The following is a 14048-nucleotide window of genomic DNA, read 5'->3' on the forward strand; positions in this document are numbered from 1 at the left end:
AACCTCCCTATGGTTTTCAGTGTTTTCAAACTCCCATCTCTATTGAACTTCCTTTCTTTATAAAATATCTGTATGATTTTTTTTTTTTCCCCAAAAGCATTTCCCCTCTTTGTATCAAATTTACTTGCTATTTGTTTATTTCAAATTGCTACCATATCTTTTCTGCTTTTCAAAACTGTTGTCCGTGTTCAGCTACGTAATCCACAGGCAACAGTAATTGAGGTAAAAGACATTTTGGGTAGGTTGTTTGATTCTTTTTAATTTCAGATTTTAGCAAGTTTGGGGTTTTTGTTTTTTTTTTTTTGTTTTGTTTTGTTTTGTGTTTTCCTTGTTTTTTGTATTTTTTAGTATAATCTCCTGTTAAGGATTTTTTAAAGTAATACAGATACGCAGTAAATATATTAAGAAGAGAAACATCAGAGTGCAGTGAGCTGACATCCACAATGTCAGATCAGAGACTTGGACAGATGACTTCTATTTTATACTGCTAACTGCAGGTACAGTAATAAATCTAACCATGCCTATGAACAGTTATTATGCTTTTTCAAAAATTGTTTTATTATTTAATTATAAATTAGTATAACACTGCATGTGTATTTAGCTAGAAGGCTGCAGAAATTAACTAAGTCATTCTATTTTTCCACACCTGTAAAAAGGACAAATAAGTACTGTTTCAGGTCTAAGCCAGAAAAGAAAAGTTAAAGAGAGCTCTTGGTGACATCTGTTTTTTACTTCTGAATTCAATCCCTGTGAAACAGAAATGCAGAGGATTCAGTGCCTGTGTTTAACAGCAGCTAGAGGTTTTTCCATTTCTTATCTCTCTCTTCTCCCACAAGTCATGCATTAGCCTTTGGAATAAAGGTTTGTTCCGGCTCATTTTGAGGGCAAATGAGTGTTGTACCCAACATGTCCATAAGAACTGTGCTGCTACTGTTTTGCCTTGGGGCTCTGTGCTTGCCTTCCTCTTGTGTTTTAATGTTTCATTTTGAATTTAGTGGTTCTATGCTGCAACAGATGGACAGCTCTGCAGATGGGAGCTCGCTTTTTAAATTATAGAAGTAGCACAGGTAGAGAATGAGCAATAGCCAACAATCTTCCCTCACGTAGCCTGTCCTACATGCTAGTACAAAGGGACATTTTAGCAAGGTGATAGATCTGTATTCATACTCCTTCCACCCTTGGATTTTGTGGTAAATGTGCCAAAATGGCAAGAAATTAGCTTGTTCAGGGGATGCCAGTCCTACTGGGACTGGTTTGAGAACTGTAACTAGGGGAAAGAACCTGAAGTAACTCTAATAGTTCCCCATCTATTCTTCCTGGAATTAATTTTTTTCTTTCTCTTTTTTCTTTATTTTTTACCATACTCGAATATCCATTTACATTTGACATCCACTTGGGATCTTATTCTTAGTAGTATGGTGTGATGATTACTTAAATCTATCATCATATGATAAATTTCTGAACTGGTAACTGCTCTGTTCTTCATCATGTTCAAATTTAAATGCTGAAAATATTATGTAGCAATGCCACTGACAGCTTATTAGAGGCTAATCAGTCTTTTATCAAAACTATCTTGAATTTTCTGGCCTTGCAATGAAATATTCAGTTTCCCGTTCCCAAACACCTCAGATATCCAACCCCAATTTACCAAGATATTAACTAAACATCTCCCTTAATTTTAACTGAACAGTTATTTCCTGCAAGGGATCCTGACCAGGTTACCGTCTGACTTAATGAGGAAATTATTCTAAAGCTGTTAACAACCAAACAGGGCTCCCCTAGGGAGAAGACATGAATTCTTTCCTTAAGAAGAGATTGAGCAACCAGATGGACATCTTCAAGGCATACACAGCTTCAAGGGGGATGCTTCAAGCGCCTCAGTTTGCCAGCAGCAATGGTGCTTGTTTACCATGAAAGGATTTTCTATGTTAACTTGTTTAAATTCTAATTTTCAAATCATCAAATAGCAAGGTAAAAACATTCTAATCAAGATGAATTGTGTTAAACTCTTTAGAGCACATACACGTGAATATTTGACCAAAAAGAAATCAGCGGGAAAAGTCAAACAAATTCAAGGCTGTGGATTTCCTTTTGCCTAAAAAAAAAACAAAAAAAAACAAAAAACAAAAAACACCCAAACAAAAAACAACCATGTTCCAGCAGTAGCTGTGTAGACAAGGTACATTTTTTGTTGTATTAAACTAATGGACTGACTCCAAAATATGTATTTTAATGTTGGAATTTCCTAATATTAGAGATATCTGTTACTAATGAAGACATTAGATTTCTAATCAGAATGCAAATAGGAGAAGATAACACTCCTCTTACAAAATTTTGTTTTTTAATATTTGACTGTCAGCACTATCTAAGAATTATTCAACTTTGATATTGCTGCATCAATCATGTAAAATTCTGTCTTATTTTAGAGCCAGTACCCAAGAAACTAATATTCACTCTGCTTTAATATGTTGATATTTTAATTATAAGTCTCAGAACATTAACTACTTGTGTGTGTGTATGTGCTTTAGGACAGTGCTTCATAGCCTGCATTTTAACTCATTAGAGGTAATAACTGAATCTCTTCCCTGAGAAGCCTGTTCCTATAATAACCCTTTTGGGGATAACCCTATCAGGGAAGAAATTTTTTTCTCATACCCTGTCTAATACTCCCTTTACCCAACTTGAGGGCATTTCTTTTTGTCCTATCACTTTTTGCTTCAGAGAGGGGACCACATATGTCCTCCTTTTCGGTAGCTGTGGAGAGGACTGAGGTCTACCCTCAGCCTTTTTTTCTGCAAGATAAACAACCTCAGGTCCCTCAGCCATTCTTCATTAAAAATGTGCTCTAAATCCTTCACTAGTTTCATAGCTTTTCTTTGGATGCAGCCCAAACTTTGACCATTCCTCTTCAGTGATTTCATGGTTTTCATGTAGGGTACCATTGCAAGAAAAAGAATTAAGAATATCACAAGAAAATGCCATGTAAAGTTTACATGGATCTAAGATGTCCATTATACAATGTCCTATGTTCATAGGCAGTCCTACACAAGGTGACACAGTCAGCATCGTATCTGGTTCTCAGGATAAAGCAAGGTATTACATAGCTGAGTTATGCTCACAGCAACCTTAAATGAAAGTTCTATAAACACCAATCCTGAGAAGATTTACTAATTGTTGCTACTCTTCTACCATTTCTGAAAAGAAATTATTTTTAGGAAGTCCAGACTTGATCCTCGCTGTTTGAAAGGACAGAACAAGTTCTAAATCTTTTCAGCATTTCCTAACAACCCTCCGTATTAGTTCTAAGAGTAGATTGTAAAATTCGATATGCTGAAAGCCAGATGCTTACAAAACTATATGCTAGAATAGTTAGAAAATTCTGGTAAAGAAAATAATTTTATTGTTTATGAATTGTTTGTATTTTTTTTTACCTTGTACATCTATCTTAGTTTTAATTCATCAAGTTTAAAGCCGATGGTGGGAAACCATTATTGACTAGTATCATCTCCATAATGAAGGCCACAGAATTTCAACATTAAAGTTTTTAACACAAATCCAGAGGAGCTGGTTTCCTCATTCTTCAAGCCTTTAAATTAACAAAGACTGTTACAACGTAAAAGAAGATCTGTGCAGAACATCTGCATTTTAATTATTTAACCTTTTGTTTTTATAATGTTCAAGATGTTCATCAACCTGATATTTTTCTGAATTGAGAATGAAATGCATATTTCCTTTTGAGGTAAGATTTTTTTTTACCAAAAAAACCCTTTATTTTTCTTTATCACACTACAGGCCATAATATTTTAATTTGATTTTCTTCTCTTGGCCTGGTTTAGATTTTCCTTCTGTAAAAGTCAGTTTGTTGCTTTAAAGAATTACTGTTTTAACTAATCTCTACTAATTTTTTTTAATTGTGGATTTCCTGTTCTTCCCCCCTGACTTTCACCATCTCCTCAGGATTCCCTTTTGCTTTATATTTGCTTGTTCTGCCTCCATTCACTGTCATGGCCTGGTGTCTCATATGTGTACTGATAACTCACTGGAACGTTTGTCCCAGTCTTTGCAGTCTTGGGAGGCTGCAGCTGCTTGATGACATGTTTAATTTTTAGAGCTATTCAAGCACGCATGTCAACAAAATTTCTTGAACTTAGGAAAGATAAAACTGAGTTGCTATTGATTAGTTCTTCAACACAGCTATCTCAGGTATAATCCATGCTCATATCAGCGAGTGGCAGCTCTTTTAACTTCCTCAGATAATGACTATGACCTTGGTGATATTGAACTTCTATTAGAAGTCTTGATTGTACAATTTTAAGCATGATTCTACTGCCCCAGCTGTTAAAAAAATCAGGATTAAATTAAAGCTGGGGTTTTTTTGTTTGTCTGTTTGGTTGGATGGGTTTTTTTGGTGTTTTTGTTTTTTGTTTTTTGTTTTTTTGGTTTTTTTTTTTTGGTTTGGTTTGGTTTGGTTTTTTTGTTTTGTTTTGTTTGTTTTTTTTGTTTTTTTGTTGTTTTTTTTTTATCTGATCAGGTCTAAAGCAAGGAATTAGAAATTTAAAATTTTAATCTGATAAATTGCTTCCAGGTTCTTTTCCTGTTTGATATGAATGTTGTCTAAGTGCACCTGTCTAGCAGTCTACCCACCCAATTTGAAGAGAAGGATGTTATGAGGGATCTTGTCAAAGCCTTTACAGAAGACCACATGAATGACAATTGTAGCCATTCTCTTGTCCACTGAGACAGTCACACATCATAGGTCACCAGGTTGGTCGGGAATGACTTGCCCTTGGGGAAGCTGTGCTGGTTATCTTATCACCTCCTTCTCCTCCATGTGCCTTAGCAAATCTTCTAGGAGGATCTGTTCCATGATATTCCCAGGCACAATGGTGAGTCTGACATGACTTTTCAAATATCTTGGGGAGTGACTTGGTAACTACATCAACCAATTTGCTCAGGACTCGGGGATGTATCTCATCTAGTGACTCTCATTAACTCTAGTCAATGGCTTAGAGTCCCAGTAAACACCAGTGACTGCTGTACCTCAGGGGTCTATACTGGACCAGTGTTATTTAACATCTTCATTAATGACATAGATAAAGAGATGGAGTACATGCTCAACAAATTTGTGGATGACACCAAGAGGAGTAGTGCTGTTGATGCACTTGAAGGACGTGATACCATTCAGAGGGACCTGCACAAGTTCAAGAAGTGGGCGCATGAGAATTTCATTAAGTGGGACAAGACCAAGTGCAAGGTGCTGCATCTGGGTAGGGTGTCAATAAGGGCTGGGGGATGAACAGAGCAAGAGCAGCCCTTCTGAGAAGGGCTTCGGGGTGCTGCTGGATGAGAGGCTGGACATGACCCAGCCATATGCACTCACAGCCCAGAAAGCCAAACATGTCCTGGAGCAAAAGAAGTGTGGGCAGCAGGGCCAGGGAAGGATTTTGCCCCTCTGCCCCGCTCTGGTGACACTGCCCCTGCAGCCATCCAGCTCTGGGGTCTGCAGAAAAGGAAGGGCATGGACCTGCTGGAGTGATCCAGATGATGGACACCAAGGTGATCAGAGGGATGGAACAACTGTCCTGTGAGGAAAGACTGAGACAAATGGGATTGTTCAGCCTGGAAAAGAGAAGGTTTCAGGGTGATCTAGCTGTGGCCTTGCAGTACTTGAAGGCAGCCTACAAGAAAGATGAAGAGAGATTACTTACAACAGCATGTAGTGAAAGGACGATGGGAAATGGCTTCACACGGAAAAAAGGATAGATTAGATTAGGCATTAGGAAGAAATTCTTTACTGTAAGGGTGGTGAAGCACTGTAACAGGTTGCACAGAAATGCTGTGGATGTCCAATGCCTGGAGGCCAGATTGGATGTTCTAGTGAAAAGTGCTCCTGCCCCTGGTAGGGGGAATTGCAACTAGATGATCTTTAGGGCTGATCCCAGACCAAGCCATTCTCAGATTCTATAATTCTATAGTTTTTAATTCTATGAAAATCACTATTCAATTGTAAGGAAGATTTAATACTGTGTTTTATTTACCTTTTAAATTATTTACTGTGTTTGGTTTTATTTCTATTATGTTTAGGATTTTCCCATGAAGGACAGTTTATGGAAGTAAGTTGCATTTTTTGGTAGGCTGTGTGAAATATTTTCAGGAAGTACTATTTTATGTCATAAAAGGATATTTGGGAAGCCTGTGTGTTTCTGAGTTCTGAATAAAGACTGTGCAGATGTTGTACCAGGCTAAAAAACAGCACAGATTTTTGACAGAATGTGTAGTAATTGAGGAAGAACAAAACTGTTTAGAAAACTGCAGGGTTTGAAAGATAAAATATTAGAAATATTTGCGTTCTGAAAAAAATTTTAGACAAGTAGCTTGTATTGTAAAATAACAATTCCTTATAAAATGTAAAAATGTTTAGTCTGGTATTCTCAGCATAGATAAATGTACTTTATTGGTTACATAACTTGCATGATTCTGACAAGGAAATCTTAGAAAATCTCAGCTACTTTGATGGCAAACAGCAATAAAATTCTGTGTATTAAAAAGTCAAAGAATTACAAACAGTAAAAGATAAGTGAAAACGACAATACAAAGAAGACTAGATTATTTGCATGCTTTTTATACAATTTAAATACTGAGATATATTTTTGGTTGATGTTTCAAGCCTTAGAATGTATTATATATTTACTGTCAATTGTTTTTATATGCATTCTAAAATGTAATTGAAAACAAATTAAACTGCTCTCTTTGGCATAACAGTGCATATATCAAGACAATGTACAACCGTGTTATTTTGAATTTAGGGATTTTATATTTTTCTTTTTTTATTTGGATACCCAGTGTGATGCAGAGTTATCATTGAGCGATAAGAGGCATACACAAAAATGTTGGTATAATCATGCAATGCTTGTATAGACTTATCAGTGTATTATATCACAAAAGCTTTATTTTTTACCTACATTTTAGAAAGAATTATGTAATGACACTTTACTTATTCTTTTCAGTGTTTCTGAGTCTATCATGGTTAAGCTCTTTGACTTCTTTTGTCAGAAGGGGAAGTTTGCTACTAAAGGGTAAGTTACTACCAATTCTGATTCCACCTACATGCCTACAAAGTCTGTACCACAAGGCAAGGATAAGGAGAGCAAAACACTTAGTCTGAAGACATGATGCTTATTCAAATCACATTTTACAAACTTTCCAACTCAGACCAGCCTGATGCATGAATATTTGAAGGCTCATTTGTACCTGGAGTCCATTGAAAGCCTCAGTTTATTTTCAGTGTAAAAGAAACTTGGTTTGTGTATGCTGAGATTGCTGCATGCTGTGATGCAAAGTGTGATTAGTGAGAACAATTGGAGATTTGTTAAACATTACTCTTGATTCAAACTGAAACACCAATACTGGAACATGAATGTTTACTGCAGAATTGACTATATATTAATTCTAGCATTTAGCTTTCTGGGGAGTGGCAGATTTAAAAGCCAGGAAAGACTTTTCCACAGTTTTCTCTTAAAATTGGTGAAAAAAAAGATATGCATCAAAAGGATGCAAAGCCAAAAATCAGAGCCATGAATGGAAGGCGACCTGAGGCCATTTCGTTTAATTGACACTGCTTGCCCTGGGAAAGCAAATTACAGCCTTTTGTTCTAGAGATGTCCCTGTCTCTAATTTTGCATTTGAGGCCTGCCTGTTAAAACTGGGGCTTGCCCTGTGCTTACAGAACTTGTTGGGGTTTAATGCTGCTCAGTCTGCATTCTCTCCACGGTGGGACGGGGAGAGATTGGAAGGGCAACAATGTAAAACTGTGGGTTGAGGGAAAAGACAGTTTATTAAGTAAAGCAAAAGCTGCCCACAGAAGCAAAGTAAAACAAGGAGTTAATTCACTGCTTCCCAAGGCAGACAGGTGTTCAGACATCTCCTGGAAAACAAGGCTCCATCATCAAGCAGGGAGCCTAATAGTGACTTGGGAAGACAAAAGCCATCTCTCCAAACACCCCCTTTTTCTCATTCTTCCCCCAGCTTATATTGACGAACATGTTGTTATATAGTATTAAACATCCTTTTTGACTTTTGGGATCCGCTGTCCCAGCTGTGTCCCCTCCCAGCTCCTTGTGCATCTCCAGAATCCTTGATGGTGGAGTGGAGTGAAAGGCAGAAAAATTCTCGAGTCTATATAAGCCTTGCTCAACAAAAGCTAAAACATTCCTGTGTTACCAACACTTTTGGTTACAAATCCAAAACACAGCAGGATACAAACATCTATGAAGAATATTATCCTAGAAAAAACCAGAAATGTGAATTTTGAGTGAAGTCTCAGTCTCTGTAGCAGTTAAGTCTCTTTGTCAGAAATCAATAATTGTCCCAGACATTTGTGAAATACAGAGGTGATGGTCATCTCGCTAAGTCATTCGGCCATATAGAAAATAGAAGGCTAGGAAGCGAGCCCTACCCTCCCCTGGGTGAGGACAGACTAAGGTCCTAGATCCTGCTTCTGATAGAGTGTATGCATTTTACATTATATCATCATAAGAGAAAAGCAGAGCACTTCTCGAATAAGAGATCAGAAGCTCACTTTCTATCCTTTCTGCTCAGCAAGGTTCAAGCGCCTCGTGTCTGTTTGGTTCCTGGTCCTATGACTCTTGCATTCCTCACTGCCAATGGTTTCATTTCAAGAAGGCTGAAGAAGTCATTAAAATTGAAAAGCAAAACCTATGTCTGAAAAATAAAAGAAGGCAGTCTAGACTTTGGAAACATAAACTTAAGTACACAATAAAACAGGCCAAAAAACACTTTGTGGAGCAATTTGCTAACAGCATAAAAATTAATAATTTTTTTAATATGTCAGAAGCAGAAACCATGCCCAAAAAAATCATATAACTAACATAATATTGATGTGTAAAAGGATTATCAGAAGATTATAAGGTCCTGCATAAAGGATGAAAGAATTCTCTGCATTGGTATTAACAGTGATGGCCATTTAAAGAAGTTTTTTCTTTATGGGTGTCAAGTCTAAGGAACTGTCCCAAAGATGTTTTATAACTAATTCATGCCTATGTATTGTCAAGATGAAATGACTTTAGCTTTAGAGCTTTAAAGAAAATTAAAAATGAGATTGCTGATTTTGTTTGTAATTGATAGCTTACTGCTTAAATTTGCTTTAGTATCAGTTGAATTAATGAATGTAATGACTATATTCAAAAGGACAATGAAAGCATCTGGGAAATTAAAGATTTTTATGTCTGACTGCTATTTCAGGCAAATGTTGAAGAAATACGTTAAATAACATCATCCACAGACACATATGCTAAAGGATTAGACTATGAGTAAATTTAGGACATTTACATAAGTCTGTGATTCACAAATGGAGTAGATGTATAGTTTCGCTTTAAATGTTAACAAACATGTATGTGTTATCTGCTTGAAACCCCCTACATGTATTTCAAGAATCTATCAACTAGATCCTTCACCACTGGCTTATAAAGAAACAAAACTATCAATGAGTAAGATGTAATTTCATTACCAATAATATGTAAAAGAAATTAAAAGGTATACTTAAGCAGTTACTTGCTAAAATAGGAAAGGTAATGTAGATATCCTACAAGTTTTGTTTTTTGAAGTTGCTTAAATATTCTTGTGGAACTCAGGATTGGGGATAAATAGCAAGATCCTAAAATCTGGTGCTGTTGTATAGCTCTTCAGCTTGAAAAAAACCTGAAATTGACGGAATCTGCAGTAAGATTTCACAGTAGTACAGTAAGACGGTAGATGAAATTCAAGATTCAGAAATGCCAAATAATGCACGTGAAGGAAAAAGTCAACTATGAGTTTAGAAATACAAGCAGATACCCAATCAAGTATAAAGTACAAGAAATGAAGCTTTTTAAGCAGACTATTTTATGTATCTGATTGTCAAATGCAGAACAAAAATAAAATTTGAAATTGCAAAAAGAGGGTAAACAGTGAAATATATAATCAAATTACAATACTGGTTAATTAAATAGAACAGCTCTCTTTTGGATGCTCCCACAGTTCTGATTTCTTCTTCCTAGAAAACATGTCAAAAATGGCAGCAAAAGATGACCTGAAGTGTTCAGACTACAAAATAATTGACTGAAGTTAGGAATGACACAGACACACGAGTTCAGGAAAATCATAATTAAGTGAAAGTTTTTCATACAACTGAGATTCAAAACATAGATTTTATTTTCCTAGGATGTTTGGCTTTCCAGAATATGAATTAGTAAAGAAAGCTGGAAAAATTCTGCAGAAGCAATTAGATCCACAAAGCAGATTCAACCTTTTGCTTAAGAACTTCCTAAACATCAGGCTACTGACATTTTGGACAATTTATGGGAGAGAAGTATTGCCTAATTTTTGCCCCATTTCCTTATAGTTTCCTATAGGCATCTTTCCTGGCCACAGGACAGATTAGATGGACCATTGTTATACCTCAGGAAGACTGTTCTTTCATTCTTATTCTTATTTATATATAGTTACTACACTTACTTTTTCTTACTATACTTACTTTTTTTCCCATCTGTCTAACTTGAAAATCTATTCTGGTGATGTAATTATTTTTTCTGTGTATTTTCTAATAGCTGGGCTATATTTAATAACAGCCATCATAAAAATGACTGAATACACTAATGTATAGAAATTTTTGTGTCAATAATCAAGAACCTAATCCTGCATTAGGTGGAAAATTAGGGGAAATACCATAAATATTCATACTGTAATTAAAATTCAAATGTCTCTAAGAGACCTTAAGAATTGGATTGTCTTTGAAACAATTACATTTGCATATAAAACATGTAACTTATATGAGTTACTTATTATATCCCATATAGATATTTTTTTCTTCATATATTGAATACTGAATACAATCTCTGAACTGGCAAGTGTCTGAAGTTACTATAATATAATAATTGCAGTATTTTCACTAAGGTTTTATATTTTAAGGTACTCATCAGTGTTTCAAAATCGAGAAGAATCTTCACTGCACTGCAGCAAATGGAGTGCTGAGCTGTTTTCTATTTGGGAGCAGATACAGAAAGAAAAAAGGGTGTATAAAATGGAATGTATATAGATCCAACGGTCCACATTAGAAGTCCGTAAACCTGCTTCTCAACCTTTGGCCTAGAACTATAGATACCTTAACTGCTCTAGGACAGGTCTTGTAGTTAGCATGTCTGATTTACAAACCTTATTTACAAACTTTTACGTACCTCAGCTCTATATGTGGGTTTGACTTTGAAAACATTTTCTATAGGCCCTTGATTCAATTAATTGCTTTTCCATTAAAAAAAAAAAAAAGTTCTAAAATAATTATTTTAAAGTATATAAAGCAGATATTTTAATTTCTATGAAGAAAAGAAGATTATTTCTTTAACTTTGTAAATAGAAAAGACGTTATTGATATAAGAAGTGATTGAAAGAAAGAATTATCTCTGGCTCCACACTTGGATGCTGTGAGCAAAATTAAGAGATTCTCAAAGCTAGCACATGCTGGTAGATTTACAGCTCTGCTGTAATTGGCGAAACAGTTGACAAAACATGTTTATACAAAACTCATGAAAAAAGACATTTTTTTCTTCATGTATTCAGTCTTTACAGGATTTCTTTTCCTCCTTCATTTTCAGTATAGTGAGAGATAGAAATTGACAAGTTTTATAAACACATTTTGACAAAGAAACAAAATTGTTTACCTTATTGATAAGAAGCAGAAATTACTCAGTTTTAGTGAGGTCTTTTCAAGACCCCTCTGTGAAATTAAGTACTATCCAATTGGCTAAATGAGTTACATAGGTATATACAGTCTCTGCCCCAGAAATGTTTTAATCAATGCAATTATCACTGGAACCATGGAGTTACTGTAAATACATATTTTCAAAATATTTCCCAAACTCTACATTAGGGTTCATAAAAAGTGGTTTTTAGAAAACTCTTTATGAAAGGAAAGTTAATTTTACATAGGTCTAGTTTATCTCTTCTTGTTTCCTCTTCTGCTGTGTTTTGCATGGTAGAAAAATCTCATCAGAAATGTCTTATTCTTCTGACCCAGCTCCCTTTGAAAACTATTTTGTCATCTTTCAGCTCTGCAAAGGAAAAGATGAAAGCAAAAATATGGATGTGTTTCTAATGAGGATAATGAAAGCTGAAAGGCAAGTAGAAGCATTGTAGGAAGAGTGAAATGTGGCTACTGATAGATGCTCAGCAGAGAGAGATGGAAATGATGAGTCTGTAATGTGACAATGACACTTTGGCAAAGAATAAAGATTGTGACGAACAATGCTGAAAGCAGACACTAGAGATTTCAGTGAGAATCTGAAGTCCATATGAAGGGATTAGGTTGATTACAGGCTATAGTATATAAAGTTTTTCTTTCTTTTGACATAGTGTTTAATCTACTACTGAGACCTAATAAAAATATTTGGATACAAAAATATTTCTGACACAAAAATATTTCTGACACCAGCCTCAAAATATAATACTAAAGGGCAGCAGAGATCAGCACAGAACTCTCCTAACAGATTAAGTTGGTTACATTCATACTGGAACCAGCCAAAAGTAATTTTTTTAATGGAGTTTTGTTTTTCTTAATATAGTATTGGTTATATATATATATACACACACACACTTTTATTTCTGATTTTTTTCAATCTCATTTGGTTATGTTGCAGTGTATTTTCTCAAACAAAGATATTTATCTGTCAAATGATGATGACACAAAGCTATTCCTTAAGCTAATTCTTCAGCTTCTCAGACTGAGTTTGATAAAGAAGCTGACAGTTTATTGGCTGGAGATGATTTGTATGATTGTTGCTTCCTGCATTGCTTTTGCTTTGCTTTGTTTTCCTCTCCTCTCTTCATGTGCTTAATCTTCAAAATTTTATCTGCTATCTATACTGATATTTTGTTTTAATCTGGCATAAATCTTTTGACGGATGATCATACTGAATATTAAATATTTGGACTATGTCATGAAATCATTTGAATATAATGGATTTTATACTGTCCTGAGTGTAACATAAACTATTAATTATGTACTGTCTTTCTTATTTTATCAAGCTGTGGACACTGTAGATATATTAAAATTGTCTCTCATTGTCTTACACTAGAAAACGTACAATGAACTAGATGAAAGAAAACACATTTTATAACCATGGTAACTGTCAGTAACATCTGTAGGTTCCTCTCTCTCTTATTTCTCTATGAGGATTGAAAAATGTCATTATTTTTTGTTGATTTTTATTTTTCTACAAAAGGAGAAAAGAGAAAATCAATGATAGGCATAATTTTAAATCACATATGGCAAAGTATTTAGGAATCACTGGCACAATGAGTATGGCAGGCAATAAAAAATATTTCGTTTCAAATAAAATTGTCGGAGACAGAATTAGTCGTTCCATAAAATTGGTTTGTCTCTCTAGTATCTCTGCAAACATTTAAATGATGCCTCTAATGATACTTAGTGAAAAATGTTGATGTATATAATTGTTTTCAAATGTTGTTTGAAGAGAATCTGATACTTCTTTTTCAAACTGCACCCATCTGCCCAAAAATCTTAGATGATTTATAAAAGAAAAAATCTTTGTGAGACGATTCTGACAGCTTATTCTGGAATTTAACAAGAGTGTTGTTTGAGAAAGGGAAGATTCCTGATTTTTACTTCAAGACTGCTAAATGTATTTCACTGATACTTTAGAACAACCAGCCATTAACAGGGAATTCAGTAAACAACATTCTTGTGCTACTGTATTTAGGGTTGTAATAGTCTCCTCTACTCAAATTCAAACACAGGCAGAGTCTCTCAGTTCAAAGGCCAGGAATGTGCAAAAGACAGGTCTTTCAGATACCCCACATATCTTTTGTAGGTTGCCTGGAGTTATAATCCTGTTGCAAATCTGTTGCTAGGGCATGTTCTCCTGACTTCCTGCCTGCAGAGGAGGTCTTCAGGGGGAAGGCAGACTGCCCACATTGTGTCACTGTACAGAAGTCAGAGGAGTGGTTCCACCCCTCCACTCCTTTTCTTGGAGTGAGAA

This window comes from Passer domesticus, chromosome 2, assembly GCF_036417665.1.
Source record: "Passer domesticus isolate bPasDom1 chromosome 2, bPasDom1.hap1, whole genome shotgun sequence".
Lineage (NCBI taxonomy): Eukaryota > Metazoa > Chordata > Aves > Passeriformes > Passeridae > Passer > Passer domesticus.